General features: G+C 37.3%; 1 long non-coding RNA gene across 2 annotated transcripts in view; it reads left to right on the top strand.

Annotated features, from left to right (window-relative positions):
* Nucleotides 1-2,009: 2,009 nt before the first annotated feature.
* The window catches only part of LOC140607865 (uncharacterized), a 36,867-nt gene continuing 23,730 nt past the window's right edge, over nt 2,010-15,146 (top strand). Inside the window, exon 1 of one of the 2 annotated variants that reach the window (XR_012009781.1) lies at nt 2,010-3,564. This is a non-coding gene — a long non-coding RNA (uncharacterized lncRNA). The other variant, XR_012009780.1, reaches the window with a different exon arrangement.

The raw sequence follows: 15,146 nt of genomic DNA, 5'->3' as shown, positions 1-15,146 counted from the left end.
GAGGAGGGAACAGGAGGGGGTGTGGGTGAGATGAGTGAGAGGTATCAAGAGTTATAAACTTCTGGTTATAAAATAAATGTCATGGGACTGGAATGTACAGTATGGTGACTACAAGTCAATAAAATTGTAGTGCATATTTGAAAGTTGCCAAGATAATAACTCTAAAAAGTTCTCAACACAAGAAAAAAATTTGTAACTTTGGTGACAGATGATCCCTAAATTTATTGGGAATAATTTCACAGTGTATACAAATATGGAATTATACACCTGAAACTGATGGAATGTTATGTCAGTTATACTTAATGCCAGAGGAAGCATGATGCTTTACAGAAGACCTCCTAAGAAGATCTGTACCAACCAAGATCATATGGTTGGTTCATAGGATGTAGAGTAAAATCTGGCCATCAGTCATGTTTAAATCATATTCACTTAATAAAGTAAAATATTTTAGGGTAGCCTGGGTGGCTCAGTGGTTTAGCACTGCCTTTGGCCCAGGGCATGATGCTGGAGATCTGGGATCAAGTCCCACTTTGGGCTCCCTGCATGGAGCCTGCTTCTCCTTCTGCCTGTGTCTCTACCTCTCTCTCTCTCTCTCTCTCTGTCTCTCATGAATAAATAAATAAAATCTTAAAAAAATAAAGTAAAATATTTTATTGGAAGAGAAAAAGAAAATGGCTTGATACATGTGAAGAACAGAAAGAATGAGTAAGGAATGTGGGAGGAAGAAGGGGAGAAATGACCAAGGATAATCCTAAATGAAACTTAGGAATCATTGAAGAGTTTTAAGTGCTGAGATAACATATTGGCCTCATTTATGTTTCCAAAGGATCCTGGCTCTGTTGGAAGGATTGGATTGATGAGGGAGAGCATTTATACTCAGCTGGAGAGGATGGAAACTATTTCTAGAGGTGGAGATGGAGATGCAGAAAAGTGATGGGTTTGAGTATGATTTTGAAGGTAGAATTACCAGATCCATTTGATGTACAGGATGTATGTCACTGAGAGGAAAAAATGCTTTCAAGATGATCCTGGTTTTGAAAAGGAGACCAGAGGAAAAAGGGGATCAGCAGAGGAAGACCAAATGTTCATTTTCTTTTAATGTGGTATGCCAGAAGGAAACATTGTCAATTATCAGCTGTGTGATTTTGGGAATGTTATAATTTTATAGGGAAAAAATAAGGTTTAGAGGTTAAGAAACATAAACTCAACATTTTGAACTTAAAATCCATGGAAGTAACATGCTGTAGTAGAAAGACAAATGCTCAGTTATATTACTTTCTATTAGGTGACCTTGACAAAGTCACTTAAGTTCTTAGAACCTCAGAGTTCTAATGGGAAAAAAAAAGTCCTGTCATATGGATTTAAAATGATAATTTTTATAAGACACCAGGCAAGGTGTCTAGCATAAGAAATGATGAATAAGTGTATGCCCTCCTTATATTGCTTGAAGTTGTTTTCCAGTTGAAACTTACCCTGGAAAAAAAAAAAAAAAGAAACTTACCCTGGGTGTTCAATATATGAGGAGATCAGATAGCTTAGACATCTATTTTCATATGGAAACTCAGAAAGGAGAGTCTCAGGGGCAAATACAGGCTGCTTTGCCTGGACCACTGTAGTCATTTAGTGACCCTTGTTCTTCCTCAGTCTCAATGCTCAGACTGGGAGATGAGGTTTCAAAGAATATTGAACTTGGGTCCTATGACTCATTGGTTAACATGTTCTGTGGTGCACTTTTTTTTTTAAGATTTATTTATTTATTTGAGAGAGACAGAGAACATGTCAGAGAGGGGCAGAGGGAGAGAGTATCCTCAAGCAGACTCTCCACTGAGTGCAGAGTCTGACATGGGGCTTGATTTCAGGACCCTGAGATCATGACCTGAGCCAAAATCAAGAGTCAGACGCTTAGCCTCCTGGGCCACCCAGGCGTCCCTGTTGTGCACTTTTCCAGAAGGTAAAAAGGTAAAAATGGCCTTCCAGAAAAGTTATTATCAAGCTCTTATAGTGAGATCTGAATGCAACTTCATCAGATATCATCCGTTTTTAGACTTTTTGCTTAGGGAAATTCCACCCAGCCTCCTGGAACCTGGGGACATTTGCTCAGTGTACTGTGGGGAAGTGGTCTGAGCCTAAAGCAAGAATACCACTTTCAAAATAAAATGACTAAATAATTAATAAGGGTACCTACTCCATGGTGACATTTGGCTAAGGTATTAGGATTAGTACTTTGCAAAATGCCTACGGTGTATCATGGATATTTGATGAAAGTGTTTGGTCATCACTGTGATTTTAAAATGATCCAGTGACCTGGAAATTCTGAAGGATGGTTTTAAAACAGTTTTTTTCCCCTTTGTCATCTCAGAGTGTATTGGATTGTGCAGAATGGATTCCTTCAGTAGGATTACCCATAGGCGATGTCCTTCATCTTAGTGTGACAGGGAAAGTGGGGGTGGACTCTAGGTAGCTGGACATTTATCTGAAGCTTGGTGAGAGAGTCTGCCCCTTGGCACTTTGAAAAGATGAAGGGATGGTGTGCAGTTTAGATCGAAACTTTTAGAAACACAACACAGGAAGTTGGCCTGGTGGGAACTTGCCTATGTAGTGGTGTAATTTGATCCTAGGAAACAGGGATTTGTGTTTTACAGGTTTGTCTCTATCAGATTATCACAGTGAGTTCCTTCAACTTCTCCTGATGCATTATTCTTACACCTATTGATTGGTAGGTGTTGAGTTTTCAGTATGCCACCTACCACCATATGTCTCATTTCCAGTGCTAGGTTTTAAATATTCTCAAGAGAAATCTCGACATTCTATGCCCATATCTATGCATGGTTACATGAGGAGGGAGATACAAGGAGCAGAAACTGTTTGCTATTTGTTATTTTTATTGTTTAAAAGAGAAGCTTAACAAATGAGAGAGAGTACTGAAGAGAAATTCTATTCTTCAATCCTTTGGATTTTTTTTTTGTACAAGTAGATCATCTATAGGTTAAAATAATTATGAAGCTTGGAATTTATCCAGTTGTGTAGTGGGTAATTACACAATTGCTTTGTTTAATTATGTGGTATTTTATAGGAGGGCATTTTTAACCTTTGTCACTAGCACCAAATGGAAGGAGACACAGGTCTTCATAATAAGTATCATAATTCTAATTGCATCTAAGGTTTATTTAGAAGCAAATTATTTTTAAAGACATGCTCTAATTTGTGTAATTTTTTTTTTAGTAGGTAAAAATTGCTGAAGTAAATTGGTTTGTGGCAACAAAAGTAACAGAGGAATAGCTGGTTGTTAATAGTCTGCTTCACTATTCAGATTTCCTAAACCCAGCTCTGGCTAACACAGACGGTGCCAATTCATTTCTGAAACACGAGGCACAGCCTTATATAATCAAGTGGCTCATTAGAGAAGATCAGAGGATTTCAGAGTACACTTTAAAAATCAGAACTAATGTCCTGTATTTAAAAAGGAGATCAAAGTGGACATATTGTCCAGAAGAGCCTTTGCATATATTACCCTTCTGTGTTATTATCAGAAGTGACTTTCACTGACATTTGCTGTAAGTCTAGGTATGTACTGGTGATAGATTAAACAGTTAAACCATCACATTTATTCATTCAACATGATTATTGGGTGACTTATATGCAAGGTAATGTAAACCCAACCCTGTGGATTGAGTTGATGTCCAAGGGCAGGAGAGAGTAACAATCTCTCAGGAGAGAGTAGGAGAGAGCAAGTTCCCTCTTCCTCTGCCTTTTTGCTCTACTCAGGCCCTTAAGGAATTGGATGGTGCCCACTTGCATTGGTGAAGATAATCTTTACTTAGTCTATTGATTCAAATGCTAATCTCTTCCAGAAACACTATTACAGACACACCTAGAAATAATGCATTACTAGCTATCTGGGCATTCCATAGCCCAATGAAGTTGATGTATGAAATAAGCCATCACAGAAAATAGAGACCTGAATTTATAATCCTACTTATTAACTCTATGAATTTGGATTGTCACTTGCCTTTTGGAATCTTAGTTTTCTTATTTCTAAAAGGATATCAAATTAATGTCTCCCTGTATTCTCAGAATAAAATAGTTGATGCTGTAACAACAAATAAACTCAGAAATCTCAGTGACTTAAACAATAAAAATGGAATGTTTCCTAACATCCTAGTCCGATTTAGTTTTGGGGCGTGGTAGTGAGGTAGTGTGGGGTTAGAAGCTCTACTGCAGGATAACTGTTAGGGATTCCATCTTGGGATGCCATTGTCCTTACTATTTAGTTCCCAAATTTACTGCAGAAGTGAAGGAAGAGGAACAGAGTGTGGGAGATCTTTTAGGGACCAGGCCTAGAAATCTGTTCACATTCTGTCTTTGGTGTGCCCAGAAGGAAAATGAAATGTTCTGGGGAAGCACAAGGCAGTGCTCTGTGAATCTCCAGTGTTATTATGAAGATAATGTATGTGAAAAGACTAGGGTAACATATATGACATAAAATATATGGAAATGTTGGAGTAATGTAAATCATTCCTCACCTATTAGTGTTTTAGGACTGGAAAGATATATTGGGACGAAGATAGCAAGATTCTTAAATTATTGTCACTTAAGGAATTATAATTTACTCCATAGGTTAGGGGGTGCAACTAAAAGCTTTCGAAGAAGGAAGTTACTTAAACAAATTTGTACATTAGAAGGTTGAACAACGGTCTGTTGGCTGGAGATTCTAGAGAAAACTGTAGACAATAATCCTTTATTGTTGTTGAAGAGCTATAGGGCCTCGACAAAGGTCGGGCAGAGGTAACCCAAGGGTAAAAATAAGAAGCATTATACAATATTTTATTAGTTTTTGTATCTGTGGTATCTTCTGCAGGACCTGGGTCATAATATGACCATAAATGTTGCTGAATGAATCAATAAAGACTCAATGAATGGATGACTAAATAAATTCCATTCTGTTGGTATTTTGATAGGCATTGCATTAAATCTGTAGATTGCTTTCGGAAGTATGGACATTTTAATAATATTTTTTCTTTCCATCCATGAGCATGGGATGTCTTTCCATTTGTTTGTGTCATCTTCAATTTCTTTCATTTCTCAGAGATCTTTTTTAAAAAAATATTTTATTTATTTATTCATGAGAGACACAGAGAGAGGCAGAGACACAGGCAGAGGGAGAAGCAGGCTCCATGCAGGGAGCCCGAAGTGGGACTCAATCTCAGGTCTCCAGGATCATGCCCTGGGCTGAAGGCAGGCGCTCAACCGCTGAGCCACCTAGGTGTCCCTCACAGAGTTCTCAGGTACAAGTCTTTCACCAACTTGGTTAAGTTTATTCCTAGGTATTCTTTATTTTTGGTGCAATTGTAAATGGGACTGTTTTATTAATTTCTTTTTCTGCAACTTTATTATTAGTGTATAAAAATGTGATGGATTTCTGTATGTTCCTTTCATATCCTACAACCTTACTGAATTCAGTTCCAGTTGTTCTTTGGTGGAGTCTTTAGGGTTTCCTATATGTAGTATCATGTCACCTGCAAATTGTGAAAGTTTTACTTTTTCTTTACTAATTTGAATACCTTTTATTTATTTTTCTTGTCTGATTGCTGTACCTAGGACTTATACTACAGTGTTAAATAAAAGTGATGAGAATGGACATCCTTGTCTTATTCCTGATTTTAATGGAAAAGCTATTAGTTTTGCACCATTCAGTATGATGTTAGCTGTGGGTTTTTCATATATGGCCTCTGTTATGTTGAGGTATGTTCCCCCTAGATCAGCTTTGTTGAGGGTTTTTACTATGAATGGATGTTGTACTTTGTCAAATGCCTTTTATGCATCTATTGAATGATCATAAGGTTTTATCCTTTCTCTTGTGATGTATCACATTGATTTGCATATACTGAATCATCCTTGCATCCCAGGAACAAAACCCACTTGATCATAGTGAATAAGTTTTTAAATGTATTGTTGAATTTAGTTTGCTAATATTTTATTGAGGATTTTTATACCTATATTTATCAGACATATTGGTTCTTTCTTTCTTTCTTTCTTTCTTTCTTTCTTTCTTTCTTTCTTTCTTCTTTCTTTCTTTCTTTCTTTCTTTCTTTCTTTCTTTCTTTCTTTCTCTTTCTTTCTTTCTTTCTTTCTTTCTTTCTTTCTTTCTTTCTTCTTTCTTTCTCTTTCTTTCTTTCTTTCTTTCTTTCTTTCTTTCTTTCTTTCTTTCTCTTTCTTTCTTTCTTTCTTTCTTTCTTTCTTTCTTTCTTTCTTTCTTTCTTTCTTTCTTTCTTTCTTTCTTTCTTTCTTTCTTTCTTTCTTTCTTTCTTTTTCTTTCTTTTTGTAGGTTCTTTATGTGATTTTAGTATCAGGGTAAATGCTGACCTCACAGAATGAATTGGGAAACTTTCCTTCTTGTGTGTTTTTTTTTGGAATAGTTTTAGAAGAATAGGTATTAACTCTTTTTTAAATGTTTGATAGAATTCACCTGTGAAGCTGTCTGGTTCTGGACTTTTGTTTCTTAGGAATTTTTTTGATGACTAATTCAATTTCATTGCTGATCTGTTCAAATTTTCTATTTCTTCCTGATTCAGTTTTGGGAGGCTATATGTTCGAAATGGAATTTATCCATTTCTTTGAGCTGTCCAATTTGTTGGCATATTTTTTATAATATTCTCTTATAATCCTTTGTATTTCTGTGGTGATAGTTATTTCTCCTCTCTTGTTTCTGATTTTGTTTGAGTCCTTTCTCTCTCTTTTATTATGAGTCTAACTAAAGGTTTTTCAACTTTGTTGATCTTTTCAAAGAATTAGTTCTGGTTTCATTGATCTTTTCTATTATTTTTTTTAGTTTCTATTTTGTTTATTCCTGCTCTGATTTTTAAAATTTTCCTCTTTCTACTTTTTTTTTTTTTGTTTTTCTTTATCGAGCTTCTTTAGGTGTAAGGTTATATTGTTTAAGATTTTTCTTACTTCCTGAGGTAAGCCTGTATTGCTATAAACTTTCTTTTAAAACAGCTTTTGCTGCATTCCAAAGATCTTGGACTGGTATATTTTCATTTTCATTTGTCTCCTTGTATTTTTTTATTTACTCTTTGATTTCTTGTTTGACCCATTCATTGTTTAGTAGCATGTTTTTAACCTTCATGTATTTGTGTTCTTTCTAGATTTTTTTCCTTGGTAATTAAATTCTAGTTTTATAGTCTTGTACTCAGAAAAGATGGAGGTTCTGGCTTCAGTTTTTTTGAATTTGTCAAGACTTGTTTTGTGGCCTAATATGTGATTTATTCTGAAGAATGTTCATGTGCCCTTGAAAAGAATGTGTATTCTGCTGTATTAGGATGAAATGTTCTGAATATTTCTGTTAGATCTGTCTCATCCAATATGCCATTTAAAGCCACTATTTCCTTATTGATTTTTTGTTTGGTTGATCTACCTATTGATGTAAATGGGGTGTTAAAATCGCCTACTATTTTCATATTAATATCAATTACTTTCTTTATGTTTGTTATTAGTTGCTTTATATATTTGGGTGCTCCCATGATGATGCATAAATATTTACAATTATTATATCTTCTTATTCGATTGTTCCCTTTTTGATTATATAGTGTCCTTCTTTGTCTTTTGTTATAGTCTGTTTTAAAGTCTATTTTGTCTAATGTAAGCATTCCTATGCTGGCTTTCTTTTCACTCCATTTGCATGATAAATGCTCTTCCATCCCTTCACTTTCAATCTGCAATGTCTTTAGGTGTGAAATGAGTCCCTTGTAGGCAGCATATAGATGGATCTTGGTTTTTAAACCATTCAGTCACCATAGGTCTTTTGATTGGAGCATTTAGTTCATTTACATTGATAGTAGCCTTTTTTTGAAAGTAATTGCTGACAGGGATGTACTTATTGCCATTTTGTTACTTGCTTTATGGTTGTTTTTGTAGTTCTCTGTTCCTCTCTTCTCTCGCTGTTTTCTCTCATGGTTTGCTAGCCTTTTTTAGTGATATACTTGGATTCCTTTCTAATTTTTGCATATGTACTTACTAGCTTTTGATTTGTAGTTACTATTACATTTGTATCTAACAGCTTATGCATATTGGGGTCCATATTACGTTGATGATTGCTTAAGTTTGAGCCCATTCTTTACTTCTCTCTTCCTCACATTTTAGCTATGTGGTATCATGCTTTATATCCTTTTACTTTGTGAATCCCTTGACTAATTTTTATAGATATGCTTATTTTTGCTGCTTTTGTTCTTCCTACTTTTCTTACTATTACTTATGGCCTCTCCTTTTCAGTCAGTCTCCTTTAACATTTCATGTAAGGCTGGTTCAGTGATCATGAATACCTTTAATTTTGTCTGGGAAATTCTTTATCTCTCTATTCTCAATGATAGCCTTGTAGAATAGGGTGTTCTTTCTTTTTAATATTTTATGTATTCATGAGAGACACACAGAGAGAAGTGCAGAGATGTAGGCAGAGGGAGAGGCAGGCTCCCTGTGGGGAGCCTGATGTGGAACTCTATCTCAGGACCCCAGGAACACGACCTGAGCCAAAGGCAGACGTTCAACCACTGAGCCACCTAGATGTCCCTGATTTTTGATTGTAAGATTTCTGTTTTTGTTTTTGCTATTGTTGTTTTTCTGTCTCCCCGTCCCCTGGCAGTACTTTGAATGTATCATGCCTTCTGGCCTGCCAAGTTTATACTGAAAAATCAGCTGATAGCCTTACAGGGTTTCCCTTATATGTAACTGTTTTCTTTTGTTTTGCTGCTTTTAAAATTCTCTCCTTATCACTAATTTTTTCCATTATTATTACAATGTGTCTTGGTGTGGTCCTCCTTGGGTTGACTTTGTTGGGGGCTTTCTGTGCTTCTTAGATCTGGATTTCAGTTTCTTTCTTCAGATTTAGGAAGTTTTCAGCTGTTATTTCTTCAAATAAATTTTCCTCCTCTCTTTTCTTCTGGGATTGCTACAGTGTGAATGTTATTATGCTTATCGTTGTCACGGAGTTCCCTAAGGATTTTTATTTTTTCCTCTTATTTTTCTTTCTTGTTCAGCTTGATTATTTTCCATTATTCTGTTCTCCAGGTCATTGATCTGCTCTTCTGCTTCTTCTAGTCTATTATTTATTCCATCTAGTGTATTTTTAATTTCATTTATGAAATTCTTTATCTCTGATTGGTTCTTTTTTATGTTTTCTATCTCTTTGTTGGGGTCTCACTGATGTCCTCCATTCTTTTTTTTCCCAGTGGTTTATTTATTTATTTATTTATTTATTTATTATTATTATTTTTTAATAATAAATTTATTTTTTATTGGTGTTCAATTTGCCAACATACAGAATAACACCCAGTGCTCATCCCGTCAAGTGCCCCCCTCAGTGCCCATCACCCATTCACCCCCACCCCCCACCCTCCTCCCCTTCCACCACCCCTAGTTCGTTTCCCAGAGTTAGGAGTCTTCATGTTCTGTCTCCCTTTCTGATATTTCCTACCCATTTCTTCTCCCTTCCCTTCTATTCCCTTTCACTATTATTTATATTCCCCAAATGAATGAGAACATACACTGTTTGTCCTTCTCCGATTGACTCATTTCACTCAGCATAATACCCTCCGGTTCCATCCATGTTGAAGCAAATGGTGGGTATTTGTCATTTCTAATGGCTGAGTAATATTCCATTGTATACATAAACCACATCTTCTTTATCCATTCATCTTTCGATGGACACCGAGGCTCCTTCCACAGTTTGGCTATTGTGGACATTGCTGCTATAAACATCGGGGTGCAGGTGTCCTGGCATTTCATTGCATCTGTATCTTTGGGGTAAATCCCCAACAGTGCAATTGCTGGGTCATAGGGCAGGTCTATTTTTAACTCTTTGAGGAGCCTCCACACAGTTTTCCAGAGTGGCTGCACCAGTTCACATTCCCACCAACAGTGCAAGAGGGTTCCCTTTTCTCCACATCCTCTCCAACATTTGTTGTTTCCTGCCTTGTTAATTTTCCCCATTCTCACTGGTGTGAGGTGGTATCTCATTGTGGTTTTGATTTGTATTTCCCTGATGGCAAGCGATGCAGAGCATTTTCTCATGTGCGTGTTGGCCATGTCTATGTCTTCCTCTGTGAGATTTCTGTTCATGTCTTTTGCCCATTTCATGATTGGATTGTTTGTTTCTTTGGTGTTGAGTTTAATAAGTTCTGTATAGATCTTGGATACTAGCCCTGTATCTGATATGTCATTTGTAAATATCTTCTCCCATTCTGTAGGTTGTCTTTTAGTTTTGTTGACTGTTTCTTTTGCTGTGCAAAAGCTTCTTATCTTGATGAAGTCCCAATAGTTCATTTTTGCTTTTGTTTCTTTTGCCTTCGTGGATGTATCTTGCAAGAAGTTACTGTGGCTGAGTTCAAAAAGGGTGTGGCCTGTGTTCTCCTCTAGGATTTTGATGGAATCTTGTCTCACATTTAGATCTTTCATCCATTTTGAGTTTATCTTTGTGTATGGTGAAAGAGAGTGGTCTAGTTTCATTCTTCTGCATGTGGTTGTCCAATTTTCCTAGCACCATTTATTGAAGAGACTGTCTTTCTTCCAGTGGATAGTCTTTCCTCCTTTATCAACTATTAGTTGACCATAAAGTTGAGGGTCCACTTCTGGATTCTCTATTCTGTTCCATTGATCTATGTGTCTGTTTTTGTGCCAGTACCACACTGTCTTGGTGAAGGTCCTCCATTCTTTTTTCAAGTCTAGTGAGTATCTTTATGACTTATTTAAAATTTTCTGGAATATTATTTATTTCTGTTTTTTTTTTTTTTTTTTTTTTTACGTCTCTTGCTGTGATTTTGTCCTGTTCTTTCATCTGGGACATATTCCTCTGTCTTCTCATTTTATCTAGGTCTCTGTGTCTGTTTCTCTGTGTTAGAAAAAATCAGTTGCCTCCTGCTCTTTAAAGTAACGGTCTTATGAAGAAGAGGTCCTCTTGTGCCCTGCAGTGCAATGTCCTCTGTTGCCCAGAATCTGGTGCTTCAGGGCTGTCTCCTATGTGTATTGCACGTACCCTACTATTGGGGCTGAGCTGCTTTCATCTTCAGCCCAGTCCTCTGTAATGGCTCTCTTTGCCGATGTCATTAATGGGCCAGTCTGGGGCCATGTTGGGTTTGAGTTGAGTCAGACCAGGTGTTTACCAGACGTGTAGTAGCACTGAACTGCAAGGTACTTTCCCTCTGTTGCTCCCTGAGAAACTTTCACTGGGAGGCAGGGTCTGCAGTCATACCAGATATCTGCCCTCAGCCCATTGGTGGGGCCGCAGTCAGACCTGTGTATGTGGTTATCTTTTCTTCCTCCTGGTATAGGAGTCACTTGGAGTTGTGCTGGCCCCTGTTGGGACTACTTACACACTTTCAGGCTTGGGGCCTGTTTTTTGGATAGGTTTTGGCCAAATGCATATTGGAAGGGGCAGGTCTTTACAGAAACCTGGGGCTGGGGCCTATGGTGCCAGCAAGGTCTGGGCTGGTGGGAGGGAAACTGCTAGGGGCTGAGGCAGGTCAGGTTGGAGGGGGTAGATCTACAGAAGCTATGTGGGGGTGGGATGTGTAGTGTTAGGAAAGTTTGTGTGGGTCTGCCGTGGGAGGGGACCTGGATCAGAGGCCTAGCTGGAGAGGCATGTCTGTAGGAGAATGTGGGCATTGGTGTGCTATTGTCAAATTAGGTAGCAAGTATAAGTGCTGACTAGTTCCTGCTGGTGTCTGTGTGTAATGCTGGGGGGTAGGGAAGGGAAATGGCTCCCACCAGCTCCTTTGTGTCTGGAGAAATCATATAACCAAATCCCTGCCCCTCCAGCACATGCTCTGAGATTAGCAAACAAATCTCCATTCTTCTACCCCAGGCATTTTTCAAATTGCTGCCTCTATGCTGTATCTCTGTAGGGCTCTTTGTTGTACTGATTTTTAAAGTTCCTGGTGTTAAGTCCTGCTGATTGTAAGAACTCTTGAAGTTCTGGCCCCTCTGGTTTTCAAAGCTAAATGTTTTGGGGTTTGTGCCTGGGGTGTCTGGATGTCTGTTTCTTTCTCTTCCCCACCCTGGCATCTCTCCCTCCCTCAGACAGTCCTGTGGGGCCATTTAGCTCCCAACAATGCCTCCACCCTTCCTACCCTTGGATGTGGTCTCTTCTCTACATTTAGCTGTGGAGAGTTTGTTCTGCCAGTGTTTGTGTTGTTCTCTGGATTATTTATACTGATGTGGGTGTTATCTAGTTGTATCTGTGGGACAAAGTAAGCTGAGGATCCTCTTACTCCGCATCTTACTCAGAATCTAGAACAGTTAATTTTGTATATGACTGTCTCCCCATATAGATCCTAAATTCACTGAGGTTGGAAATTGTTGATTTTCATCTTTCTGTAGGATGGATACAAACCTAATAAGCACAAACGATTTAGGGATATGTGTGGCAATGAGTCCTCATACATGCACACTAGTGAAGAGGGCTTTGCCACTGAGGAGTATCCTGGCTATACCAAAACTAACACTCACACAAATGAAGAACCAGAGAGACATGAAAGTCATTTGGAGTTAGAGACAGAAAAATCACCTATGTGGTTTAAAATCTTTTATTGATTTCAGCATAAATTTCTAACTTCTTGGCATGACATTTAAAATAACAAAATATTACTTTGTTAAAATCCAGAGGATTAGGGCACCTGGGTGGCTCAGGCAGTTGGGCATCTGACTCTTGATTTGGGCTCAGGTCATGGTTGCAGGGTTGTGGGATTGAGTCCCATGTTGGGCTCCATGCTCAGTGTGGAGTTTGCTGTCCTTCTTCCCCTCGCCCTCCACCTGCTCATGATCTCTCTCTCTTAAGATAAATAAATAAAATCTTAAAAAATACCCCAAACCCACAAACTTCATAAAATCCAGAGGGTTATATGACATAAATGCTATTTACCATAAAAAGATAAAAAATTAAAATAAATGAATATTGTAAAACTCCATTTTTTAAAAAAAGATTTTATTTATTTATTCATTAAAGACACACAGAGAGAGGGGCAGAGACATAGGCAGAGGGAGAAGCAGGCTCCCTACAGGGAACATGATGTGGGACTCAATCCCAGGACCCCAGGATCACACCCTGAGCCAAAGGCAGATGCTCAACCACTGAGTAACTCAGGCATCCCTGTAAAACTCTATTAATGAGTTCATTAAAGAAAAACTACAGTGACAAGCATATTTACATTTCAACTTAAAAGTATAAACTATATAAGCAAAATGTTATCTATGTTCACTATATTGTTTGGTTTAACTATTTTTTTAGGTAATCCTCAGGATTTTAGTAATTTAACTATTGTACTTGATAAACTATTTATTTTTGTAAAGATTTATTTATTTATTCATGAGAGACACAGACTGAGAGACAGAGAGGCAGAGACACAGGCAGAGGGAGTAGCAGGCTCCCTGCAGGGAGCCCGATGCGGGACTCAATCCCAGATCCCAGGATCATGACCTGAGCCAAAGGCAGGCACCCAACTGCTGAGCCATCCAGGGGTCCCCCTGATAAACTATTTAAACATTTCTTTTGCATGTCTTTCTTCCTTTCTTTCTTTCTTTCTTTCTTTCTTTCTTTCTTTCTTTCTTTCTTTCTTTCCTTTCTTTTCTTTCTTTCTTTCTTCCTTTCTTTCTCTTTCTTCCTTTCTTTCTCTTTCTTTCTTTTTCTTTCTTTCTTTCTTTCTTTCTTTCTTTCTTTCTTTCTTTCTTTCTTTCTTTCTTTCCTTCTTTCTTTCTTTCTTTCTAGATTTTATTTATTTGAGAGAGAGAAAGAGCACAAGCAGACGGGAGAGGCAGAGAGAGAGGGAGAAGTAGACTCCCTGTGAACAGGGAGCCTGATACTGGACTCAATCCCAGGATCCTGGGATCATGACCTGAGCCAAAAGGTAGACACTTAACCCACTGAGCCACCCAGGTGCTCACATGTCTCTGTTTTTCTAATGAACTTTTTAATACATTTGAATGAAATGGAGTGGTGGTAGAGAGTTTCGTAGGAATAAGCAAATGTACTTAAAGTTGTATAATATCAGGTGTATCAACTAAAGGGTGCAAAGTTCATTTATTTATTTAATAAAAATTGATTGACCACCTTCTATATGATAGCTCCATGCTAGGGGTGATTCAAGGGTGAATTTACAGGCAGCAGAGAGCCAACATGTTGGATCTTTGCCTTTCAATAGATGATGAAAAATCTTCCAAATGATTTTGGCCAAGGGAGCTTTTCAATGTGAAAAGTAGCAATTTCCCCTAGAACTTTAAGGAAATGATACTGACATTTATATTGTAGTGTGTGCTTGTAACAATGGTTAAACCATTGTTTCAGCTATAAAGTGGTCAATAACCAAAGGGTTATCATTTTGTCTTACTTGGTTTCCTAATCCTTTTAGCTTTAGGTTGAAAGGATCTGCTTAGGTGTTTCTGAAATGTGTATATATATATATATGTTACATATGCATTCCTATATAATACACATAGTGTGATATATATTGTATATCTTTCCACATTGAAAAAATCCAAGTATGCTATGCTCTATTTTCAGTGACCTGGAGTATAATACAACTCCAAGTACATTCTTTTGGCAAAGTAAAGAATGTCTGAATTATATAGGGTAGATCTCAAATATATATATTGTGATATCACTATGTGTGTGTGTATATATATATATATATATATATATAGTGTGTGTGTGTGTGTGTGACTTGATCTTGGAATAGTTTACTCAACTAGAGATGAAGATGTGTGACTGAAATACTTAAATGTCCCTGTGTAATTAATAGATGATTTATTAATTTATAGGCCATTGGAACAGAGAACAGATGTACATAAGCCTTTATGGAATTTCACTTTTTAGGTTATGAAGGTTTAGGACCACAGAATCCTAATCCCATAGACACATTTGAAAGCAAATCCAGCCAGATTAAATTTTATTCAATTATCATTTCATTTGTTTGCTTATAATGCCATAGTGATTTTTAAACGGATTATACAAACATTACTCATATCAGGAGGAGCAGAACAATGATTCTGGGAAATGTTAATCAGAGTTCCTCAAACAAAGGATATCTGATCAGATTAATTTGGCCTACCCTGTATGCTAACTTCCCCTTTTGGTGACTCAAAATATTTTTTTACCGTATTGAAAT

The sequence above is a fragment of the Canis lupus genome, chromosome 17 (genome assembly GCF_048164855.1).
Source record: "Canis lupus baileyi chromosome 17, mCanLup2.hap1, whole genome shotgun sequence".
Lineage (NCBI taxonomy): Eukaryota > Metazoa > Chordata > Mammalia > Carnivora > Canidae > Canis > Canis lupus.
The sequence above is the reverse complement of the archived record's forward strand: the minus strand, read 5'-3'. Positions and strand labels throughout refer to the sequence as shown.